The sequence below is a fragment of the Ischnura elegans genome, chromosome X (assembly GCF_921293095.1).
Source record: "Ischnura elegans chromosome X, ioIscEleg1.1, whole genome shotgun sequence".
Lineage (NCBI taxonomy): Eukaryota > Metazoa > Arthropoda > Insecta > Odonata > Coenagrionidae > Ischnura > Ischnura elegans.
The window spans coordinates 1,324,437-1,330,731 of NC_060259.1; positions in this window are offsets into that span (position 1 = coordinate 1,324,437).

Below are 6,295 nucleotides of genomic sequence, written 5' to 3' on the forward strand. Positions count from 1 at the left end.
AAAAACATATGTATGTGACCCATGAAAATACAATATAAATACATATGTATATCCAAATGTGTGTTGTTGGGGTCATGATTATAAACATAAAAATTAAAATCTTGGTAAGGCATGGCCGCTCAATTCATTTGCCTCATTGGCTTCCTTCCAGAAATTAAAAGGAAAACACTGATATCTAATAAAGTGTTACGTCAAAATTTGACTGTTTAAGTTTGTCTGAATTTAATTTTAGGGAGTTGAGTACTTACCCCCAGCAGCAGAGTATAAATAAAGATATGTCTTTTTTCAACTCTCTCGTGCTTCGCACGGAGTAGATTGCGAGTCGTCAGAATCAATCGTGGAAAGTTGATTCATCGCGAGCCACACGTGGATTTCAGCCAAATCGACGACATCACTTCACCCGCAAGAAAACTTCTCGGCTAAGAAGCTAATTTTGATGTAATTGAAGTAAAGTTCACTTTGGTTCACTTCTTCACGTTCTTAGCGTCGATCTTACATCGACGCATCCATCCTACAGCGTAGAATTCAGAGGATGAGAGCACGTAAACAAGTAATGAAACAACCGGTTGAACACCAATGCTGTCCAACAAAGATGGCTGAGTATCGGCGGAAGTTGTTCTTTTGACCATACTTTACCAAAACAATAAGCAAGCTGGAGCTATGCATTGCCGCGGCAATGCCAACATGAATTTTTTATATAATTTACGCATTCATATTCTCATGGAAATAATAGTTGATTGTAATATGAAATAATATAGGAAATACTTTCTCCCATCAATCATCATCATCATCATCACCGGTCAACAATCCTAGGATTGGTTTGACGCAGCTCTCCACTCAGTTCTCCTATCAGGTAATCTTTTCACTCCTACGTATTTCTTCTCTTTCACATCTCTCTTTACTTGTTTCATATATTTTGTTCGACTCCCGCCAATGACTAGTTTAATTCCAGCCCTGTCAATGACTCCCGTCAATGACTAGTTTAATTCCAGCCCTGTCAGAGTGCAGTTAGTGCCATAGTACAGTTCCAGTCATGTTACCCAGCCCAGTCCACTTTTAGCCACAGTACACTTCCAGTCATGTTTTCTAGCCCTGTCACAGTCCAGTTTGAGCTATAGTACAGTTCCAGATCAGTTATCCAGCCCAGTCACAGTCCAGTTTGAGCCATAGTGCAGCTCCAGTCATGTTACCCAGCCCAGTCACAGTGCAGTCTGAGCTTTAGCACAGTTCAAGCACAGTGATCCACCACTGTTACAGTAGTGTTCTTCTCAAATTCTAGCTGCCATAGTACAGTCTAGTACAGAAAAGTGTACTGTGACTGTGCTAAACACAGAGTTTAGTCCAGTTACAGTGCAGATTTAGTGCAGTCACAGCACAGATTTTTTGTATGGGTGATCAAGGCTGCAAGCTTGCAGCAACCTGGAAAAAACAATTGCCTGTTAGCTTGATTCAAGCTAACTAGTCTCCACCGGTCAAGGTTATTGCAAGCTTGAAAAAACAAGCCTGAATAAGGGGTACGACACTGTGGTGTATCGGGGCAAATTAACATGACCATTCAAGTGCCAGCGTGAGACTGCCCAAGATGGCGGCAACACCACGTTTTATTACTGGAAACAATTGCCTGCCGTGAAGCGGCAGGAACAACCCAAGCGGAACAGAGAAGTCAAAAATACCTCAAAATGACGTCAAAATAGGGTCATTTATCAAAAGTCAAAATGACGTCATATGGGGTGCCAATTGTGACTATTTTGTGACATCACCTTGAATTCATTGTGACTTCAAAATGATCTAGTATACAGTGTGTCAAATGGTGGCCTTTCCAACTTCCAGGATATACTTCAACAGCTGCAGTACCATGTTCAGGGGCGGCACACCCATTAGGCGCACCAGGTGACTTCCTAGGGCGGCACTTTCCCGGGGGCGGCGAATGTAACCTTTGCCTAGGATGACAAAAGTTCTAGCGCCGGCCCTGACCATGTTGTACACGAATGAAACGCTAAAGAAATGGAAATATTAGGAATAAAATGAAAATAATACCCAAGCGGAACAGAAAAGTCAAAAATACCTCAAAATGACGTCCAAATATGGTCATTTCTCAAAAGTCAGAATGACGTCATATGGGGTGCCAATTGTGACTATTTTGTGACATCACCTTGACTTCATTGTGACTTCAAAATGATCTAGCATACTGTGTTTGACAAATGGTGGCCTTTCCACCTTCCAGGATATACTTCAACAGCAGTACCGTGTTCAGGGCCGGCACACCCATTCGGCACACCAGGCGACTGCCTAGGGTGGCACTTTCCCGGGGGCGGCAAAAAAGGGTGGGAGGGGGAAAGGAGGGAAGGAGAGGTTTGGGGGCGGAAGATGTTACCTTTGCCTAGGGTGACTAAAGTGCTAGCGCCGGCCCTGACCATGTTGTACACGAATGAAATGCTAAGGAAATGGAAATATTAGGAATAAAATAGAAATAATACGAAGAAAAAAGTTGTTTTTATTGAGAGCTTAACAATGCTAGCAATAACATAGTAGCAGGCGGTCAATCAATTTTTCTTTGCGCACGGTCCATTCTGCTATCAGGAAATAGCTTGAGTACAGCACCTAAGCAACGCAAATAAATAAGAAATGAAAAGTTTTATCAGAAATATAGGGAACTTATAGATGGATATTGAGATCTGAATGAGATTTGTACTCACACATTAGAGCTTCGAAAATTTTGGATTTTCCCAGTCCAATTTTCACACCAGAACCAGAGAAGTTCATGCTAACAGCAAAAGCATTGGTGAAAACCTTGGGCAAAATTTTGAGGACAGCTTCTCTCTCATTGGTGGCTGAACGCCCAAAATTCATGAAGTAGTAACACTAGAGTTTAGGGTGAATTAGATAACAATCATTGGTCACTTCTAAATTATACAACTTCAAACATATTAATTTCAAACCTTTAATTTCATTTATGATGAAACATTTATGATGAAGTAAGTAGTTAGGTAAATAAATAACGGCAGCAAAGAGCAAAATAATGGACGTTTTATCACAGAACTACACCTACCAACGTTTATCGTGTTATGGTACTTAAATACGGGATTATTATTAAGGATTTCATCAGTTTATTTCACCTATAGAGCAAACACACGTAGCCCGAGGAATCCATGACGAATTCTATAACTTATGCACGGTTTGAACACTACACAGTGTTTCATAGATACTAAATTATGGAATCATACCTAGTTATGAAACACCTTTCATTAAAATATATAAACTTGAACAACACATATAAACTTTCAACAACACTTAAATAAATTCAATGGACTCTATTTTCCCTGGAGAAAAATTTTGAAACAGTACTTACACGTACTTCGGCAGTTTTCGGCGTTGCTTCATCCATCACGCAGACATTTAACGTCCAGTATGAAACCAGGTTAACTGAGACACAATATATATATATATATCACTTTTTCACAACGGCGAAATTCACCAAACCAGTCGATGAGGTACCTTTTTCGCCAAATACCGTCAAATCAGAAAAAATGCGGGGACAACTACTACGTTGGCTCCAAACGCCGGCTCAACCACGCGACGACGCTAACACGCTATAACCACGCTTGACAATAAGTGACATCACTCGGTAGCGCATACGAACTATACATGGAACAACTCTGAGGCTAGACAAGCAAAAATTAAATGCTGTTGAAGTTGTTCGTAAATTCTCAACGTCTTCATGAGAGAAAATTCCGAATAAAAAAATAAATATATCTATCTAAACACAAAATAAATAGTTTTTTTTAAACACAGGCACACGAAAACAAATTGAAGAACAATCATATATGACAACAAACTCAGTTATAACAAGAAACTCAGTGTAGTCATCTTTGTAGTACATATAAATACAGTCCTGTATGTTATGTTTTCATTTTTCTATCTCAACATATGCGTAAATATGTGGTCCGGGGTACCATTTTCAAGATGGTTAACGTGAGTATCATGAATTTTGTTAAATATAATTTGCAGTAGCAGAGGATGCGCATGGTCACGATGAAGTCATTTTCACGTCATGAGAAGAGGCGAAGTAAATCTTGACAAAACCTCGTCAACTTGACGTCACCTGAACGTCATTTTGACTTTGGTTTCCGCTTGGGTACGAAGATAAAAGCTGTTTTTAATGAGAGCTTATTATGTTAGCAATAACATTGTAGCAGGCAGTCAATCAATTTTTCTTTGAGAGGAAGTGTAAATCCAGCGCTTTACAGCCTGTTCCGCACGGTCCATTCTGCTATCAGGAAATATGCTTGAGTACAGCACCTAAGCAACGCAAATGAATAAGAAATGAAAAGTTTTATCAGAAATATAGGGAACTTATAGATGGATATTGAGATCTGAATATTTGTACTCACACATTAGAACTTCGAAATTTTTGGATTTTCCCAGTCCAATTTTCACACCAGAACCAGAGAAGTTCATGCTAACAGCAAAAGCATTGGTGAAAACCTTGGGCAAAATTTTGAGGACAGCTTCTCTCTTATTGGTGGCTGAACGCCCAAAATTCATGAAGTAGTAACACTAGAGTTTAGGGTGAATTAGATAACAATCGTTGGTCACTTCTAAATTATACAACTTCAAACATATTTATTTCAAACCTTTAATTTCATTTATGATGACTGTAGTATGGCAGACTGTACTATGGCAGCTAGAATTTGAGAGGAACACTACTGTAACATCACTGTGCTTGAACTGTGCTAAAGCTCAGACTGCACTGTGACTGGGCTGGGTAACATGACTGGAGCTGCACTATGGCTCAAACTGGACTGTGACTAGGCTGGATAACTGATCTGGAACTGTACTATAGCTCAAACTGGACTGTGACAGGGCTAGAAAACATGACTGGAAGTGTACTGTGGCTAAAAGTGGACTGGGCTGGGTAACATGACTGGAACTGTACTATGGCACTAACTGCACTCTGACAGGGCTGGAATTAAACTAGTCATTGACGGGAGTCATTGACAGGGCTGGAATTAAACTAGTCTCTCTAGACTAGACAGTATTACAACTTTTTTGCAAAAATTGTAAAATTTAGAATCCCAAATCTCCGCGAGGCCTCTACTAGCGCAGTTTTATTCTCCTCATCCCTCCCTAGCCTCTCGCATCTCCGACTTCAATCAGACATCAAATTCATTTACATTGCCCTTAACTCCCACTATGACAGTCCTCAAGGGCGTACCCAGGATCATAACTAGGGGGAGGGCAAGCCATGGTCTAGGGAGGGGCAAGCCAAGTTGTGACTTTTGAAAAAATACCTTTATTTTAGTTATACGTCTTATGCTAATACATATAATTTGTCGTTGTTTTAAAGAAAAGTTGCTTCATTTCAATTCACTATTGATTTTGCTCAAAGACTTTTGCGATTTTTGCTTCTTGAGGGGCAGCTGCCCCCCTGCCCCTCGCTGGGTACACCCATTACAGTCCTGACGTTGTTTCCTTCCTCAGCATCAGAGTACCTACCTTCCTGTCACACCCGATCTACCTCTTTATTCCATATTCCTACACCCAAGCTATCTGTATCTAAGATACGTAGACTTTCTTCCCTAATAAATTCTCTCCCGGGTGATATTGGTCCGTTTGGTCTGACAATTAAAAATTTAACTCACCTGGCATTAACATATTTATCGCACGAATGACTAGATAGCTGGATAATTTTGTTGTTTTCGTTTGTTGTTTCATTCAATTTTTTAAATAATTAATTAATTATTTAAAATTTGTTGTTATAAGTGAACTATAAATTGGTAATCTTGCTGTATGTGTACCACTTTACTAAAATAAAAATAAATAAAAAAGATTTACACCAAATGAGTTCCAAAGGTTGAAAATATCTTCCGTGCCAGTTTCCAATGGGAATCCAAAGCAGCTCAAAATGTGTTACATGTGAGTTAGAAAGGTGTACAAATGAGTTGATGACATGGTAGGACGCTATGATGTCATGAACTGCTGTGTATCTTGTTTCAATTCCAAAGCAGTTCAAAAGCACAGACAAATCTGTGGTTACATAGCAGACAGACGACAGTTCCAAATGGCTTACACAGCAAAATTTTTTCCCTGAGTGTACATTGACTAATATACTAAGAAACAATGAGTACAAAAGGTGAGTCACGTAGAAGTCACTCTACAAAGTCATGTAGAGTATTGACGTTATTGAAGTTATAATATAATAATATGCATTGCATTTAACTTTAATCCCTTCACTCACATAACAAAGAAGTTTGTCTTCCCGCCAACAGGTGTGTGGGTTAACTCTGTTATCCCA